This window comes from Halichoerus grypus, chromosome 11 (assembly GCF_964656455.1).
Source record: "Halichoerus grypus chromosome 11, mHalGry1.hap1.1, whole genome shotgun sequence".
Classification (NCBI taxonomy): Eukaryota; Metazoa; Chordata; class Mammalia; order Carnivora; family Phocidae; genus Halichoerus; species Halichoerus grypus.
In genome coordinates this window covers 94158759-94179897 of record NC_135722.1, presented here as the reverse complement: position 1 = coordinate 94179897, position 21139 = coordinate 94158759, and the positions used below count along the sequence as shown (strand labels likewise).

Here is a 21139-nt window from a genome sequence, read left to right as displayed (position 1 = left end):
TGTGTGTGTGTGTGTGTGTGTGTGTGTACCCAAGGTCCATATACCTTGTTTCTACTCAATCTGGCTTTCTCCGTGGAAAAATAAACCAGTAAGGCTCTTCTTCCCTTAATTATTCCTACCCTGAAATTCCCAACCTCTTCCACTTATACTCACATGAAACAATGATGTTTCATGTTGCTCTTGAATAACATACCGTCTCTTTCCTCCTTATTTTCATTTGGGGTTTATTTGTCCTTGAATTGTATGGCCTGCACTTGATGTTAGGATTTAAATGTGGTTTCAGGCAGGATCTTTTGCTCAACAGTCTGTAAGAATTTGAAAATATTGAGAAGGGAATTTTCCAGTAAACAAATGCCTACAAACATGCCTCTTAGATGTAATAAGAACAGACATATCACATGTGTTGACTACAGGAGGAGAAAGCTCCCCAAAAATATGTATCTACTATTCACTTTAAAGATACTATGACTTCATCATGGATTTCTCAAGGTCTGAGCACAAAGAGGTCCATACATTTATTCTAATTGACACACTTAAGGGATCAAGTGACAAAGAGAAGGATTTTCAAAGAAAAACAACCAAGAAAGTGAAAAGACTTGAAGCCACATAACATAAAGAAAAGTAGAAGGATCTGAGAAGCTTCTATCTGGAGAAAAGAAGAATCAAGAAGATCTCAACACCTAGGGCCTAACACTCCGAAGTAGGTGAGATAAGAGGATTCAATGTATTGTGTAGAGCTCAAAAGGAACCATGGGTAGAAGAAACACTGAGGTGAACATTGATTCAATATAAGGAGAATCTTCTAGCATGAAGAGTCATCTGTGCTATGGACCAGCTGAGGAAAAGGGCTGAGTCCAGAAGGGTTCAAACACAGGCCGGAGCATCACAAAGTGGGCATGGGTGGGTTCTTAGATTTCTAGAGTCTCTGTAATTCTAACTGATCTGAATCTACTGATGTTCCTTTGGTTCAACCCAAGATTACAACCTGAGGGTCTTTCTTTGCTCAGCATGAGTCTGATTGACCTCTGCTTCTCTTAACTCAGTCAGCCCTATGATTCAGACCCCAGTTCTGGACATCATGTTTACTTAGAGGTATCGGCCTTACCCTAGAGTCTGGGATCTTGGGGGTTTTTTTTGTTTTGTTTTGTTTTGTTTCAGTCATAGCTAGTAATCTGACACCAACTTCTGACTGACGCTTTCATTTGAAGATTTGATTTTCATATTCTTGGTCTTGAACCCCACAGCACAAAGGAACAAAAAAGAAAGACCTCAGCCCTTTCCTGTACAGCAGGATTTTAAGGCATTAAAAGTTGAGTATGGGGTTTTCACATAGGTAATAATGCAGTTCATGATTTGAATGGATCCATTCTTACAACTTTTCAAAATGATCACGATTTTAGTTGACTGTTTTTCTTTTCCAAGGCCTTTGACCGTTTTTACACATTTTAGCCTCGTGCCATAAATCTGAAACCAATTAAGAGTGAACAGCAAATTGGGAAAAGCTTAGAAGTTCTGATGTTGATCACTAATCTCTTGGGAAATTCAATTAGCCAGTGACCTATTTCGTCTAACCCGTACTGGGAAAAAGTTTCAGGGCTGACTGACAAGACTCTTTGACTTAATAGGCTTGGAATTTCCCTATAAGTACCCAAATTTTAAGATGTGAGTTATCTCCCAAAAAACAAACTTTCTTGTCAAGAAAAGGAAGCTTACACAGGCGTCAAGCACACTCTTGCAGCTAAGCATTTGATGAATGAAAAGCAAGTGAATCATAGGCATATGAATTACATTACTTTCTATGCACTTACATGTTTCGACATGAAGGAGTAACAAGTTGGAAGCTTTGTTCTTGATTCTTGAAAGCCAAACTTATCTGAACATGCCATTCGAGCCCACTTGAAGCTTAATGTGCCCTTATGTCTAACGCAGATGATTGTCTTTTGTGGCTTTTCATTACTGAAATATTTTCAGATTTCCGGAAAATTCACATTGGTGCTGATGGGAGTGTATACGATGACCTCTGAATATACTTTTGAGTCCAGCAATCTAGCATTCTTTTTAAATTTAGGTGAGTCACACTGAGTCCATATAACAAGTCTTCTAGGCCATTTCCTTACTCTATGGGGGTGGCAGGTGTAGAATTGTTAGCCATTCGTGAAAGAAAAAGAAATCAAGCAAGAAGTTCTTAGATTTCGGAGAGCTAGAAACAATATTGATTCCCTTAACAGGCATTTATTGAAGGCCCAGGATGTGCCAGGCACTTAAGATACGGTGTCCACTCCAACGGAGCTCTCAGTCTGGTGAGAAAGCAGGTTATGTGAATACAGTATGAGATACTCTGCAGGGGTATGTGCAGGGTACCATGGGAATGCAGAGGAGGGGAATCCTCCAAGAGGGGCGAAGGAGGGTTGGAAAGTATTCCCGGACGCACGGATGCTGAGGCCAGATGGAAGGAGAGGAAGAAATAAGACAGGAAGTGCAGAGTGGTAGAAGGTAAGGATGTGCAGTCAGGCAGCTATGAGATACTGGGAGTTGGGGGAGTTTAGTACGGATGTTACAAAGGGTTTCAGGTTCCAGTTAGGGAGCGGGGGAATGCCGAGGCTGGCAAAATAGGCTGGGGCTGGATCACCAAGGGCCTTGGCTGCCAGGTTAGGAAGCACAGATCGGGTCCTGGCTTTAGCTCACCCTTGGCTGCTTCTGCTCTCACTCCAGTTGAGTTTGTATCCTGTTAGCATTTGGGTTAACCATGTGTCCTCATATGGCCATGTTTTTCTTTCACCAATGTGTTTCTCTTAAAAAATAATACGATTTATCCTACAGGAAATCAGGGTAGGAGAAGGAGTGGGTGGGGACTTCCTATTTAGTCTTGAGCCCCTATAGAAACATTTTGACATCTGAATCTACATTGCTTGTTCAACTTGGTTCAGTCCTTTTGCATCCCTGGGGCTTGGTTTCCCATCTGGTGAAGTGAGATCACTGCGACCTGTTTCAGATGTGCTTTGTGTTGGTCAGAGGAAAGTTGTTGGTTGACTACAAATGCGCTCACGTTCCTCATTAGACTGCATGAATAATTCACTACCGACATCATCTGGGGCTGTATTAGATTTGGAATTTATACATCGACCAGTTCTCAAGCCAGACTGCTGTGATTCATCCCAACCTTTGATGACATTTTGTAAGAGGTAAAGAAAAGGAAACACAAGGAGTTCTCTCGGAGATGAAGAAAGCATTATGGGATAAAACAGCGTTAGGAACCTGCAGAGACAGACCAACAACACAGTGGGTGCTTGCAAAGGGCTTATGGAGCATCAGTGAAAGGGCTTGGACCACAGATACAGAGGATGGTGTTAAGCAGAGTCTGGAACCACGGCTACAAATCTTCTCTGCCCACATTTTCCTGTGCTGGAGGTCATCTTAATGAATAAATCTGAACACGTATTGAACACTTCTGACAAAGTGCACTAGACATTTGTGATAGCATTCTTATAACCTCTCCAAAAGGCAGGTTACTCTCATCCCCATTCTACTGTGAGAATATGAAGGTTTTCGAGGCTTCGCGATGCAGCCAAGGACCCACAGCTACTGAGTGGCAGAATAGGAGTCCCAAACTAGGTCTTCCAGGTTCCAGAGCTCTTTACCACTCTGTTCTGGTGCCTTCACCAGTTGCCTTGGTGACTGATTTTCAAATAAGGAGATAGTCTGGCATGAGGATAGGAGGACTCTGCCTTATGGGAGATTTAGTAAAAGGATCTGAGAAGTGAAGTCAGGAGTTCTAGAGGAATCACAACTTTCCCAGGCCTCTTCCTGGGGATCAGAAGTTGTTCAGTAAGTTGCCCTGATCATGGGTAGACACTTGTATTGGGATCCCTAGTGCAGTTTTCTACCCGCATCCAGTCGCACCGGGCATTTCTTCTCCAAGTCCCTAAGGCAGTCCCTAAGCACTGCAGGGGGAGTACGAATCTTAGCAGAACAACACCACGTTCTGGCTTCATGATCAATTCTCCTTCCTTCTTTTGTGAGAGTGGGGCAGCAGAAAAAGAGAAGGGTTTTATTCAGTCGGCCTTTAAGAGAAGGTCCAATTATACTTCAAAAGAAGCACTTGCATAATAAAAAGGATCTTTCCCATTTTAGGGGTAAGGAACCCAAAGAACAGTCAAGTCAGGAACTTGTTTAACGGCTTAGTAAGAGCTGTTACCAGAACAAAGACAAAAAAATAGAGAGAGACTCTTTAAATGGTGCTAGAAATTGTGCATACAGAAAAGCTTAGAGATTTTCTTCTTCTTAAAAAAAAATTTGGTAAGCGGTGCCTGGATGGCTCAGTCAGTTAAGCGTCTGCCTTCAGCTCGGGTCATGATCCCAGGGTTCTGGGATCCAGCCCCATCCAGGTCCCTGCTCAGCGGGGAGCCTGCTTCTCCCTCTCTCCCTACCCTTCTACCTGCTTATGGTCTCTCTCTCTCAAATAAATAAAATCTTTAAAAAAAATAAAAATACCCTGGGGCTGGATCCCAGGACCCTGGGATCATGACCCGAGCCGAAGGCAGATGCTTAACCGACTGAGCCTTCTAGAGGGGAGGTGGGTGGATGGGTTAGCCTGGTGTTGGGTATTAAGGAGGGCACATACTGCATGGAGCACTGGGTGTTAAACGCAAACAATGAATCATGAAACACTACATCAAAAATGAATGATGTATGGTGATTAACATAACATAATAAAATAAAATAAAAATAAAAATAATTTGGTAAAATACACACGAAATTTACATAAAAGTGTATAGTTCAGTGGTACTGATTATATCCTCCCCGTTGTGCAATGAATACCACTACCCATATCCAGAATTCTTTTCATTTTATAAAACCGAAACTCTGTAACCACTAAACCATAGCTCCCCATGCCCCCTTCCCTCAGCTCTTGGCAACCACCTTTCTAATTTTTATCTTTATGAAGTTGACTTCTCTAGCTACCTCATAGGAGTGGAATCATACATTGTGTGCCCATTTGTGACCGGATATTCCACTTAGCCTAATGTCTTCCAGGTTTATCCACATTGTGGCACAGGTCAGAATTTCTTTCCTTTTTAAGGCTGAGTAATATTTCATTGTATGTATAGACCACATTTTGCTGATCCATTCATTCCTTTCTTCTTTCTTGTAATTCATCCGAAAAATAGAGTTGACCCTTGAACACTGCAGGGGCTAAGGGTGCTAATATCCCTGGCAGTTGAAAATCTGCATGTAAGCTTTGACCCCCCAAAAACTTAACTACTAATGTTGACTAGAAGCCTTACTGATAACATAAACAATCAATTAACCCATATTTTGTATGTCAAATGTATTCTATACTGTTTTCTTACAAGAAAGTAAATAAGCCAGAGAAAAGAAAATACTAAAACATAAAATCATAAGGAAGAGAAAATACAAATTGACAGTATTCTCTTCACTGGAAAAAAAAAATCCACATATAAGTGGACCCGCAGTTCGAATCTGTGTCGTTCAAGGGTCAACTGTATTGGCTACCTGAATCTGACTCTTTGGGCTGCAGGTTGCCTTGAAGGAACAAGACAGATAATGTGTTTTCCCAAGTTCATTTCTTTGCTCTTGTATTTGTCTATCTGAGAGTCAGGGCAGAGAGCAGGACCCCATCTACAAGGGTTCAGGTCAGGATCCCCTTCAGGCTTCAGGGTGAGAAACCCTGTCCCTTAGGATGGGTTTCAACACTTCCTTTGTCAATCCTGCTACCCAACCAAGTATTTAATGGTTGATATATAGCCTCGTACTACTAGCCACAGATCCCCTGGGTGGCTCAGCTGGTTAGGCATCTGCCTTCGGCTCAGGTCATGATCCCAGGGTCCTGGGATTGAGTCCCTCATCAGGCTCGTTTTTCAGCAAGGAGCCTGCTTCTCCCTCTGCCTGCCACTTCCCTGCTTGTGCACTCTCTCTTTCTCTCTCTCTCTCTGACAAAATAAATAAATAAAATCTAAAAAAATAAAATACTAGCCACAATAGCTTTAGATATTAAGCTCAAGTATCAGACTCTGCTAGGGGTTAAGGGTAAATGGGGGAGAGGAGCCAGACCACAGCGTTCAGACTGCTTGGCTCCAGCAGAGAATAGAGGGGCGTTTGTGGCTCCATCGCCCTCCTTCTGGAGCCTCCGGCACTTTCAGCTGCTCCTACCATTCTCCCCTCCTGACTTCCACTCTTCTCTCACGCACGACTGCAAATCCTCCCCTCCCCTCCATGCCTCACCAAAATCAGGTCCTCTCTCCTTTATCCCTCAAAAAAAGGGAAGCACAGTAAACACAGGAAGATACATGGTGAATGTAAACTTCAGTTCTGACAATACACCAACATGAATTGGCCTCAGGTTCTTAAAAACAGCTGGTTGACGTCACCTCCATTCATCTTAATACTATAGAAGTGGGAGTCCAGCACTGTGAGGTGGTTCTGGTTCTAGGCGGTGGGGTAGGGTGAGAGGAGGCAGAGGTGGTGGGCACCACTGTCCCTGATGGGGCCTTCCGCCACCCCCACCATCATTGGGAGGCCCATCAGTGACAGGTGGCTCTGGACAAGAGGAGGTGGTCTACGGCCATACCACCCTGAACGCGCCCGATCTCGTCTGGACAAGAGGAGGTGGCTGATGGCGCAGCAGTAAGCGCAGGTACAGGACAGGGTCCAGATTCATCAGAGTTCTTCCAGGAGCAGGAAGCCAATAGGGAGGGAAGACAGACTGTGGGGCCACTCAGCTTTTCTGTTATACTAGGTTGAGGCTTAGTGGGGGATCTGGGCTGGTCAGTCCTGGGAGGTTTTAAAGCGGTGCTCTCCAATAGGGTGGCCACCAGCCTGTGTGCTTTTGAGCCCCTGAAATGTGGCTAGTAAGACCAAGAAACTGACTTTTAAAATGGATATATATTTGATTTATTTAAATATAAATTTTAAAACAAATACTCCATTTATGTAGTGGAAAACTTCTAAGTATGTTTGGAACAACTTGGATATGTGAATCTACTTTTTCAACTGTAAATTTTATGAAATCTAAATATAAATTAATGGGGCGCCTGGGTGGCTCAGTCGGTTAAGCATCTGCCTTCGGCTCAGGTCATGATCCCAGGGTCCTGGGATCGAGCCCCGTGTCGGGCTCCCTGTTCAGTGGGAGCCTGTTTCTCCCTTTGCCTGCCGCTCCCCTTGGTTGTACTCTCTCTCTCTCTCAAATACATAAATAAAATCTTTAAAAAAACTATGAGTGCAGCTAGACCATATTTATTATAGGTTGAGGATTTAGGTGAAAGGACCCTAAAAAACCCACTTTGCCTGTTGATAGCTTTCAAGGAAATTGAAGATGCTAAATAAAATATCATTTATAGTAATGTAATATTTATTTTTAAATTAAAGCATACTATTGAAATATGTTGATTTTTTAAATGCTAAAATATAGAACAGAAGAAAGGAAATATGGACTAAGCACATGAAGTGTTTCCTTTTCTGTGCTTGTGGGTAACTTTAGTGCAAACCTCTTGGGCACAATGCTTATTCTCACGAGGATTTTAAACAACATCTGATTAATAATCCCATGTTAGTATGCTTTTTTGGCCTGCTTCTTCCTTTGGTTTCCTAGGAGCCACTTTTATTTTATCCATTATTTTGAAGACAATATCCTCTAAAGAAAGTATCCTTTCTATTATTTTTATTTTTTAATTTCTGTGTGGAACTTACCTAGTGAGGGTCTCTTTAGAGCTCTATGGGTCCCTGAGATACTCTCTTCCTTACACTAAACTGAAATAATTCTGCTCTTTGCAATCTTTTTATTATTTTTAAAAGATTTATTTATTGATTTTGGAGAGAGAGACTGAGCAAGCAGGGGGGAGGGACAGAGGGAGATCGAGAATCCTGAAGCACACTCCCTGCTGAACGTGGAGCCTGACGTGGGGCTGGATCCCAGGACCCTGAGATCATGACCTGAGCCGAAATCGAGAGTCAGCTACTTAACCTACTGAGTCACCCAGGCGCCCCACTTCACTATCCTTTTAAGACTAAAGATGATCTCCTTTACCCTTTTAAGATTAAAGGTGGTGTCATTCTTCCTTAACTGATTTTAAATAAAGTCCTTATGTTGGAGCTGAATGAATGACTTAATGAGTTGTCTTTTAAGCATCTAGGCTTTTTAAAAAAATATAAAAATAGCATATGTTACATACAAAGTTAATTATTTAATAATTACAAGCAGACATATATCTTCAAAATGTCTATGTAATATCAAAACAACTGGTCAGATTCTGCTACTGGATATTTACCCGAAAATACAAAAACACTAAATCAAAGAGATATATGCACCCTATGTTTATTGCAGCATTATTTACAATAGCCAAGATATGGAAGCGGCCCAAATGTCCTTCAATGGATGAGTGGATAAAGAAGATGTGGTATATACATACAATGGAATACTAGTCAGCCATAAAAAAGAATGAAATCTTGCCATTTGCAACAACTTGGATGGATCTGAGGGTATAGTGCTAAGTGAAATAAGTCAATCAGACAAAGACAAATGTCATATGATCTCACTCATATGTGAAATTTAAGAAACAAAACAAATGGACAAAGGAAAAAAGAGACAAACCAAAAAACAGGACTCTTAACTATAGAGAACAAACTGATGGTACCAGAGGGGAGGTGGGTGAGGTGATGGGGATTAAAGAGTACACTTATGTTGAGCACTGAGTAATGTATAAAATTGTTGAGTCACTATATTGTACACCTGAAGCTAATATAGCACTCTATGTTAACTACACGGGAATTAAAATTTTTAAAAATAATATATTTTAAAAAATTGGTCAGTTCTGTGAAAAAGATCAGCCAAATGAAATTGCGTAAATGAAACTGACTAAAGACTTTTTTTATTATGTTATGTTAATCACCATACATTAATTACATCATTAGTTTTTGATGTAGTGATCCATGATTCATTGTCTGCGTATAACACCCAGTGCTCCATTCAGTATGTGCCCTCTTTAATACCCATCACCAAGCTAACCCATCCCCCCACCCCCCCCCCCTCTAGAACCCTCAGTTTGTTTCTCAGAGTCCATAGTCTCTCATGGTTCATCTCCTCCTCCGATTCCCCCCCTTCATTTTTCCCTTCCTACTATCTTCTCCTTTTTTTAACATATAATGTATTATTTGTTTCAGAGGTACAGGTCTGTGATTCATCAGTCTTACACAATTCACAGTGCTCACCATAGCACATACCCTCCCCAGTGTCTATCACCCAGCCACCCCATCCCTCCCACCCTCCACCACTCCAGCAACCTTCAGTTTGTTTCCTGAGATTAAGAATTCCTCATGACTAAAGACTTTTAGTCTTTAAAACTAAAGACTTTTACTTGGAAATTAATTGTATTTCCTTCATGTTGATTTGACATAGCCTGGATATTTGAAGCTCAAGGGCAAACTGATATTTAACAGAAGTTTAAAATACATACATTTATATTTGTATGTATGTATTATGTATCCATCATTAACTATGTATAGGCATCCCCAGATATCAATGAATTATTTCACAAGAAAGAAAGGATATGTAATACATATTACATCTATAGTTGTTATATTTAAAACGTCTAGATGCAAGTTCCCATAAAGAAAGTATTAAATACCAAATACACATCTGTATTTTCTTTCTATATGGTCTCTGTTCAAAGTGTCATCTAGGACAGATATAAAAACAGCCTGACCAGGTCTGAATTCTTACTAATCTCAGGTGAAGGAGAACATTTGTTATTGATAAAGCCAGTCAATCTCCAGAGTACAACTTGGGCTTTATGTATTTTTAGATGAGAATCACAGAATTGATTGGCATTTGCTTCTCATACAAGCCTTAAGTGCTGGCCGCAGTGAGATCTGTGACGATGATTCAGTGTTCCATCTCCATGAAGAAAGAGACTCAAAAGCTGATAAAAATGAGTGATCCTCTTTCTTTAATTTTGAAAATGCCTTGCAAACATTAACTAATTAACAGATGCATCTGATGAGAACTCTACACCATCCCGTAGTCTATCACCCAGAGGGATCTTCAATTGCATGCGGTGTGATACATTGCCAACTACAATGGAAAATTAACTTAGCTCTTAACAATAATTCTGGAAGCTATGTGGAAACTGAGATTGATTCCATGCAGCATTTAGAAAAAAGATTCCTGAGTAGCAAACTCTTTCATCCATTATTTAGGCCAAGGACATTATGGCTTCAAAAAAATATTTTTAAAAAAGGGGGAAAAAATCAATCCACAGTTTCTACTCAGAGCTGAGATTGATTTTAAGTTTAGCAGGTCTGAAATGTAGAAATGGCTACTAACAATGCAATTCCACTTTCAGGTAAAGAAAGTTCTCATTGGCTAGGTGAGTTTTATCCATGAAATGAATGATAGCTTTCATGTTCCTGGACTAGCAGATAGGGAAGATGGGTTCTCAAATTCTTGGTTTGTTCAACGTGTAGATAATGAAAATAGTCATTTATACTCATATCTTGACACATACATAGGTTTTTCTCTAAAAGATATTCTGTCAGGGGCGCCTGGGTGGCTCAGTTGGTTAAGCGACTGCCTTCGGCTCAGGTCATGATCCTGGAGTCCCGGGATCGAGTCCCGCATCGGGCTCCCTGCTCAGCAGGGAGTCTGCTTCTCCCTCTGACCCTCCTCCCTCTCATGCTCTCTGTCTTTCATTCTCTCTCTCTCAAATAAAAAAAAAAAAAAAAAAATCTTAAAAAAATAAAAAATAAAAAAATAAAAGATATTCTGTCATGTACCCAGATCAATTCACCATGGTTTTTCTAGCACCTAACATAGTACTTGGTAGTCAAAATGTGTTTGTTGAATGGCTAATTAAATTAATGACACCCAATACATATTCAAAGAAATCTATGTATTCGCAACTTTGGTTTTGACCATGTTTACTAGGGTATTACTAGGGACTCAAAATTTACAAGGCCTAAGAATGATTCTCACTAAGAGAACCTCCAGAAAAATTGCTAAACATGTCTATATCATAGAAATCAGGTTCAAAAAAGTACCAGATAACATATGGCTCAATATAATGGATACATTTTTGGTTCCAGTTGCTTACAAGTTAATTCACACAGATTTTTATTATCTAAACAATAAGAATCCATTTTTGTTCCATTAACCTGGACACTCCTTCTGGTGTCTCACAAATACTGTGAATGATGTTCTCCCTGAATCAACCATATGAATAGAAAGGACAAATCCACTTTACATTGCAGTTCATGTAAAGTCTGTCAGGTCTATTAGGGTATAATTGACTCTAATTAGCTCTCCCACCAATAGAATTATTCTTTACCTTAGGTGAATAACACTCTGAAAAGAGATGTAGTTTAGTATTAAAGAAAATGGCAAAAATCACTTTCTTTCTGAATCTCAGCTGTAATTCTCAAAGGTCTCAGAAAGGTCCAAGCTAACCAAAATTGATATGAAAAAGAAAATTGATAAGGAGATTGCATGCATAAAACTAAATGATTATTGCCTCTTGTGATTACTGAAATCCCATTACACACACACACACACATTTATACAAATGTACACACACACATACACATATATGTATAAAACAAATTTAGAATATAATTACTAGGATAATATTTCTTGTTATGAAAGAATATTGCATTGCATGGCTTTTCTTCCAAGAATCTGGCAACCAAAATGACTTGGCATTAAAATACCTGCTTATCAGTGATAACTAAGTAATTGGTATAGAACTATAAAAACAGGAAAACAGATATAAAATAACCATTTTCAGTTATTGAACAACAGGCAACACAGAACAGTGATTGTTGTGGGATAGGAACTAAATTAGGTGAGCTCCATAATCTCTCTGGCTTTCTGCTTGGAGGCACTTTCTGAACCTTAGTGCAGGAAAAGGGAACCCAGAAAATAATGGTGTTGTTTGGCTAAGGACAAAGGGAACAGAGTCTGGAGTTTCTTTGTTGGTGGGAATTTGTGGGTCAGGATACCAAATAAAAGGGAGCTGTATAGAGGAACTTCAGAAATCCATATAGGGAGCACTTGAATGCTTGAACACAAAGCTTCACATTCACAGGACAGGAAACCATAAGGTCTTATGAACAACTACTGAGCAAAGATAATTACTGGAGAAAGAAAACTATTGAGGAGTTGTGAGTAGAACAAGTGCTAGAACTTGCACAAGGCAGAGAGACTTTCAAGTTCCAACCAACCAGAGTGTAGAGACCTCTTAGAGGAGCCCAGTGCTTGGTAGATAACCCAGAAAAATCAAATTTTAGAAGAAGGGCAAATTTATCCCTAGAGTAAAGGCTACTCTAGACCTGCCTTAACAAAGTTTAAAAACAAGACCCAAAAGAATCACGCTGCCTTGATTTAACTGCCTTCCAGAACAAAATTCAACACTATTATGAAGACAACCGAAGCCAGACACTCAACAACATAAGTTCTATAACATTCAGCATCAAATCAGGAACTACTATGTATAAAGAAGCTATAAAATGTAACCCATAACTGGGAGAAATATCAGTTAATAAAAACAGATCCAGAAATGACAAAGATAATGGACAGACAAGAACCCCAAAAACAACTACTATAAATATGTTCAAGAGTTTGAAGAAAAATATGGACAAAGTGGGTAACAGGTAGAGAAACACAATAGAGAATGGAAATTTTATAAAAGAATATTAAAAAATCCAAAGAGACATCCTAGAACTTAAAAGAACAAAGATCTGAAGTAAAAATTTCACTGGATGAGTTTAATAGCCAAAGGAAAGCATCAGTGAATTTAAATACAGGAAAATAGAAATTTTTTTTGTTTTTTTGGTTTTTTATTAATTTTATTTTATTATGTTATATTAGTCACCATACATTACATCATTAGTTTTTGATGTAGTGTTCCATGATTCATTGTTTGCGTATAACACCCAGTGCTCCATGCAATACGTGCCCTCCTTAATACCCATCACCAGGCTAACCCATTCCCCTAGCCCCCTCCCTTTAGAACCCTGTTTGTTTCTCAGAGTCCATAGTCTCTCATGGTTCATCTCCCCCTCCAATAATTCCCCCCCTTCATTTTACCCTTCCTACTATCTTCTTTTCCCACCCCCCACTACTTCAGCAACCCTCAGTTTGTTTCCTGAGATTAAGAGTCTCTTATGATTTGTCTTCCTCTCTGGTTTCATCTTGTTTCATTTTTTCCTCCCTTCCCCTATGATCCTCTGTCTTGTTTCTCAAATTCCTCATATCAGTGAGATTGTATGATACTTGTCTTTCTCTGATTGATTTATTTTGCTTAACATAATACCCTCTAATTCCATCCACACTGCTGCAAATGGCAAGATTTCATTTTTTTGATGGCTGCATAATATTCCATTGTATATATATACACCCCATCTTCTTTATCCATTCATCTGTAGATGGACATCTGGGCTCTTTTCATAGTTTGGCTATTGTGGACATTGCTGCTATAAACATCAGAGAGCATGTACCCCTTCAGATCACTACATTTGTATCTTTGGGGTAAATACCCAGTAGTGCAATTGCTGGGTCATAGGGTAGCTCTATTTTCAACTTTTTGAGGAACCTCCATACTTTTTTCCAGAGTGGCTGCACCAGTTTGCATTCCCACCAACAGTGTAGGAAGGTTCCCCTTTCTCCGCATCCTCACCAACATCTGTCGTTTCCTGACTTATTAATTTCAGCCATTCTGACTGGTGTGAGGTAGTATCTCATTGAGGTTTTGATTTAGATTTCCCTGATGCCGAGTGATGTGGAGCATTTTTTCATGTGTCTGTTGGCCATTTGGCTATCTTCTTTGCAGAAATGTCTGTTCATGTGTTCTGCCCATTTCTTGATTGGATTCTTTGTTCTTTGGGTGTTGAGTTTGATAAGTTCTTTATAGATTTTGGATACTAGCCCTTTATCTGATATGTCATTTGCAAATATCTTCTCCCATTCTGTCGGTTGTCTTTTGGTTTTGTTGACTGTTTCTTTTGCTGTGCAGAAGCTTTTTATCTTGATGAAGTCCCAATAGTTCATTTTTGCCCTTCCTTCCCTTGCCTTTGGCAATGTGTCTAGGAAGAAGTTGCTACAGCTGAGGTCGAAGAGGTTGCTGCCTGTATTCTCCTTAAGGATTTTGATGGATTCCTGTCTCACATTTAGTCTTTTATCCATTTTGCGTCTATTTTTGTGTGTGGTGTAAGAAAATGGTCCAGTTTCATTCATCTGCATGTGGCTGTCCAATTAAGAAAATATAAATTATCTAAACTGAAATACAGACAAAAAAAGCTGAAAAAAAATTAAAAGAGTCTCAGTGTAGATGTTAAATGTATGACAACAATAGAAAGGAAAAAAAGCCAGGAAAAAACTTAAGTTTCTATGTTTTACATGAGATGGGCTGATACTGATTCAAGACAGACTACAGTAAGTTAAGGATTCTAATAAATGAGGTATAAATAATAAGACAACAGAAGATATAAAATGGAATAATAAAATATACCCAATCCAAAATTAGGATGAAAAGAGGGGGAAAAATAACAAAATACAGGTGAGATAAATAGAAACAAATAGCAAGATAGCAACATAGCAATCCTAATCCAAACCATTTAAGTAAATACATTACATGTAAATGGACTAAATATTTCATTAAAAGGTGAAACTGTCATACTATGTTAGCATGACCCAACTTGTGCTGTTTGTAACAGACTCACACATAATGTAAAGATACAAATAACTTAAAAGTAAAAACATAGAAATAAAGATATGCCACGAAAACACTAATCATGAGAATGATGGAGTGGCTATATTAATATTGGACAAAGCTGTCTTCAGGATAAGCAGTTTTACCAGAGATGAAGAGAATAAGGATAGAATTATGAAATCATGAGAAGGCATAAAAGGGTATCCTTTTACAATTAACAGAACATCAAAATTCATGATGCAAACATGGATGGTAAAGGAAAATGTGACAGATGTGACAGACAAATACACAATTACAGCCAGTGATTTCAACCTTTATCTCAACAATTGATAGACTAGCTAGATAGAAGCTCAATAAGCATATAGAAGATTTGAACCATCCTATTAACACACACAACCTTACATATGTACAAAACACTCCTCGCAACAAATTGGAAAATCCACATGCTTTTCAAGTGACCATAAAACACAACCAAGATAAACTGTATGCTGAGCCATAAGACAAGTTTCAATAAATTTACTATAATTTAAATCATTTACAGTATGGTCTCTGTCCACAATGGGATTAAATTAGAAATCAATAACAAAAAAGCATTTGGAAAATCCTCTAATATTTGGAAATCAATCAAAATACTCCTTATTAAACCATAGGTATAAGACAAAATTAAAAGGAAATTAGAAGATATTTTGAACAAAATAAAAACATAACATGAAATTTGTAGGATGAAAGTAAAGCAGTGTTTAGAAAGAAACATACCTTTAAATGTTTATGTTAGAAAATATTAATGGTTTAAAAGCAGTGATCTAAGATTCCAGCTCAAGAAGTAGGGAAAAAAAAAAAAAAAATGAACCCAAAGAAAGAACATAGAAGGAAATGCTAAGGATAAGAGCTGAAATCAATTAAATAGAAAATTGGCAAATGATAGAGAAAAGTAATGGGAAAACAAATTGGTTCTTTAACAAGATTAATAAAATTGATAAACTTTTAGTTATAGTAATCAAGAAAAAAAATATAAATTATCAATATTACAAATGAAAGAAGTATTAACACAAGTCACTCAAACTTAAAAACTTCATAAGTGAGTAATAGGAACAACTTTATGAAGATAAATTTGACAATGTACATAAAAAGGAAAAGCCCTTGAAAAATACAAATTATTAAAGCTAACATAAGAATAAATAAAAAATCATAATAGCCCTATATCCATTAAGAAATTGATTCATAATTTAAAAATATCTTCACAAAGAAAACTCCAAACTCAGATGACTTCACTGGTGAATTCTATCAAACAATTAAGGAAAAAAATAATACAAATTGTACACAAACTCTTTCAAGAATAAAAAGAGAGAAAACTTATCAATTCCTTTTATGAGGCCAATATTACCCTGATACCAAAACCATTTAAATGCATTACAAGAAAAGAAAATTACCATTCAAAACCTCTCATTAGCATAGATACCAAATTCCTTAAGAAAATTCTAACAACCCAATCCAGCAATACATAAGCAGGTGAATACATCATGAACTAACGAAGTTATTTCAAAAACACAAAAGCATTTTAACATTCAAAATAAAATCAGTGTAATTCAACATATTGATAGGAAAAATAAAAATTATTTGCTTATTTCACTAGTTGAAGAAAAAGCTTTTGAGTAAATTTAATACCCATTAATAATAATAATAACTACCCAGTAACTTAGAAATGAAAAAAAATTTCCTCAACCTCATACAAGCCATTTTTAAAAGCACAGTAAACATCATCTTTATGTATTGTAAAATATTGAAGCTTTCCTTAGGGAACAAAGCAAGGATGTCCATTCTCACTATTCTTATTCATCATTGTACTGGAAATTCTAGCTAGTACAATAAGACAACATAAAAAAATGAAAGGCTTTTAGACTGAAAAGATATATATATTGATATATAGATGATATGATATATATAGATTTCCCTAAGGAAAATACCAAAACAAAACACTCCAACTAGAGCTAATAAGTGAATTTAGTATCACAAAATTTAATGTCTATGCATGAAAGTCATTTGTATTTCTACATATTAGCAATAAAAAATTGAAAAATAAACTATAAACATACCATTTACAATATCATCAAAAACACAGAATGTTTCCAAACTTTTAACAAATAATTTAACAAAAAATTTCAAGAATTTAACAAAATGTTGAGATAAATTGAAGATGACCAGATAAATGGGGAGATATACTATGTTCATGGATTAGAAGACTCAATGTTATTAAGTTGTCTATTCTTAAATTGATCTATAGATTGCACAATCTCAGTTTAAAAAACAGAGCAGGTTTTTAAAAAATAGAAATTGATAAGCTGATTGTAAAAGTATTTGGAAATGCAAGAATTTAGAAAAGCCATAATAATTTTGAAAAGAATAACATAGTTGGAGGGTGCACAGTACCTGATTTTAATGCCTATAATGAAGTTGTAAAAATTAGGACAGTGTGGTCTTGGTGTGAACATTAACAGATTAGTAGAATAGAACTGAGAGTAGAAAATATATCCATATTTATATGATCTATTAATTTTTGACCAAGGTGCCAAAATAACTGAATGGGTAAGGAAATTATTTTCAACAAATAGTGCTAGAATACTGCCTATCTACATGGAGGAAGATGAAAAAATCAAAACCCTAACTTCATACATACACAAAAATTAATTTGGGGTTAATTATAGACTTAAATCTAAAAAAACCATAACTCTACAACTCTGAATCTTCTGCAAGAAAACAGAATATATCAATGATTTGGGGATAAACAAGAATTTCTCAGACACAACCCAGAAAGTACTATCAAAAGATGTTGTTAAGTTGGACATCAATTTAAGTATCTCTATCTCTCTATCATTTATCTATGGGCTATTCATCATCTATCTATGGGTGTGTGTCATATTTATATAGCACATATATGACAAAAGACTTGTTTTCAGAATATAAAAACAACTCCTTCAAGTCAGTAATAATAAGACAAACATCCAATAAAATGAATATAAGGCACTACACACAAAAAAACTATATAAGTAGCTGGTTGGCATTTGAAAGTGTTCAACATCATCAATTGTCAGAGAAATGCAAATTTAAGTCACAATGAGGTACCTCTATGCACCCAGTAGAATCACTGAAAGATGAACCACATCAAATGTTGCTGAAGATGTGGAGCAACTAACACTTTCCTACATTATTGATGGAAGTGTAAATGGTACAGCTACTTAAGAAGTTTGAGCACTTTTCACAAAATTAATATACCTACCTATGACCCAGCAATTTTACTTCTAGGCATTTACCCAAGAAAAGTGAAAACATATGTATACAAACAAAGATGTACAAAATGTTTACAGAAGCTTTATACTTGATGGCTCAAACGTGGTAACAACCACAATGAGCACCAACAAGGAAATGAAAAAAAACAACAACAAATTATTGTATATCCATACAATAGAATACTTCTTGCCCATAAAAGGAATGAACTACCATGAAAGCAACAACACAAATGAACCTCAAAAACATTTGAGTGAAAGAAGCCAGGCCCCAAAGAGTACAGATTGCATGATTCCCTGTATATGAAATTCTAGAAGGGGCAAAACTAATCTACGGTGATAGAAATCAGAACAGTGTTTGCCTTTGGGGTGGGAATTGTCAATTGATTGGGCAGAAGTATGAGGGATTTTTGGGGGTGATGAAATGTTCTATATAGTTAGTTCTGTTACAACACTTGTTTTGAAAATGTGAATTTGTTCCAGTGCAATTGATACATTAGGGAAAATTTTGAGCACTATGTGGATTTTTCATTTGCTTGTGTGTGGTTCTGCCAGCAAGAAACCTACGTGAAGGCAGAAAACTGCAACCACCTGAACTGAGCTGCATAGGAAAACACAAATCTCACACAAAGGAACACACCTCAAACATCTAATAGTTACCTGGGGCACCTGGGTGGTGCATTCAGTTAAGCTCTTGGTTTCAGCTCAGGTCATGATCTCAGGGTCCTGAGACTGAGTCCTGCTTCAGGCTCCATGTTCAGTGTGGAGTCAGCTTGAGATTCTTTCCCTCTCCTTTACCCTTCCCTTCTGCTCCTACCCACCACCACCCGCCCCACTGTCGCGCATGCTCACTGTCTCTCTCATAAATAAATAAATAAATAAATAAATAAATAAATAAATAAAATCTTTAAAAAATAATTTAAAAAATCTAATAGCTACCTAAGTTCATCTCACGTATAATGAGCCACAACCATCCGCATAAGATGTTACCTATTTCTGTCTCATTTCAAGGAATCCTCCTTTCTCCACTTTCCAATAACTCACAAACTGCAACCTTTCTGATGCCCACTTTCACAAGCAAACTTCAGGTCTTTTTCAAGGTAGAGTGTCATATTTATTATAGCACGTATGAAGTTTTCAATCATCTAACGTGTAAAAATACACTACTGTTTTTATTAGGCTCTTACTTATTATTATGTGTCACTGACAAATGTTGGGTTTTGCCCCAGTCCCATTTTTTGCATAAGACTTATGATGGGATGTTTATTGCATGGTTTGGCATGGCAGTGATGATTTTGAGGAATGCATATTTTGCAATGCAGCAGAATTGACTGGATCTTGTTAGGGTATGGGTTATGCAAGTGAATTCAATGGTCAAATCTAATCAAACTGCATACCTACAATCTGTGCATTTCCTAATAGGTAAATGATACCTCAATAAATGAATAAAAACATTATAATAATATTACCACACCTATTGGTTTATTTAAGGTCTACATCTTATGAGTATGTTCATCCTTGGTTTCTCATGCATTTCATTTTACTTCCCAGTACGTAGCATCCATGTGACATGTTCTCTTATGGCATTCTGAACTCAACATTACTTATATTTGTAATGTTCTTTCCTCCCATCTTTTTCAGATTAATCTCTACTAATCATTTGAATTTTAGTTCAATACCACTTCTTCCAGGAAGGCTTCCTGGCTATTATTTCCTCCTCAATCTGATTAAATGTCCCTCATATGTGCTCTCCCAGCATTGTGTGCTTAGTGTTATCATACATAGCTTTTACCACATTTTGTAGGAATTATTTATCATTGTTTTGAGATCATAGCTTTCAAAGTAAGAATTACGTGTTTTAACCCTGAATCTCCACTCCTCACTCAGTGCCTGGCATGTGTTAGATACATAAAGTAATATTATCTGAAAATTATCTGAATAAATGAATGAATGTTCTTGAGCTGTTTTATTGGTTACCCATTCCTAATTAACAAACACAAAATTATTAGCTTAAAACACAAATTTATTATAGTTCTAGAGGTCAGAAGTCCAAAATGGGTCTCAATGGGCTAAAATCAAGGTGTTGGCCTGGCTACATTTCTTCTATAAACTTTAGTGGAGAACGCTCCCCCCCCCCCCGCCATTTTCCAGCTTCTAGAAGCTTCCTGCATTCCTTGGCTCATGGCACTTTTCCCGTCTTCAAAACCAGTAATCACATCACTTCAACCTCTGCTTTCTATCACACATCTTCTCCAACTGATTCTCCTACCTCCACCTTTCAGTTATGATGGCGCTTGTGATTACACTGGACCCACCAGGATAATCTCTCCATTTCAAGATCCTTAACTTAGTCATATCTGCAAAGTCCCTTTTGCCATGGAAGGGAACATATTCACAGGTTCCATGTATGACGATATGGACCTCCTAATACTTCTGGGGGCATTACTCTGCCTGCCACCACAGGCAAAGTCCTCGCTCTCTTTTGTGCCTTTGCAAGTGTTGTACCACCTGCTTGGAATACTCTTGCTGCATGCATTCACATGTCTAAATTCCTCTTGTACCTAATGTCTTTGCTCAAACACTGTATCAGTGAGACCCACCCCCCTTTATCTATCCTATTTAAAACTGCAACCTGTACCCCTGTTTCTACTAACACTCCTGATTACCCTTTATCTGTTATTTTTTTCTTTTCCCCACAGCCTATTTATTACACTTACTGTGGTTTTTTAAAATTGTATATTTTACCCAATAGAATATAAGCACATATGAAGACCAATTAATTTGGTCCGTTTTGTATGCTCATGTAGCTCAAGAATCTAGAGCATTACCTGGAAGACCAGTAAGGACTCAATAAACACTTGTCGAACGAACTGGATGAGTGGCTGAATACATAAGACTCCCTTCTGCCACAGAGCATTGAAGAGGCGTGCAAGGAGACAGGCGTCAGGGCTGTGCACATACACAGAGAAGCCATTCTTTAGCAAAAATAAAATGGCATAAATTTTGCAAAGGCCATTGAAAGAAAGCAAATTCCTTAGAAAGAAAATAATCGTGACTTTCTATCTACAAAACTGAGAAATTGCAGACCTTGGGACTGAAATTTACCTGAAATGCTCTGACAAGGGAGCCATTTCAGCATAG

General features: G+C 37.6%; 1 long non-coding RNA gene across 1 annotated transcript in view; it reads right to left on the bottom strand.

The window, feature by feature from the left end:
- The window catches only part of LOC144379460 (uncharacterized), a 55963-nt gene that overhangs the window by 13244 nt on the left and 21580 nt on the right, over positions 1-21139 (bottom strand). The window lies entirely within an intron of this gene.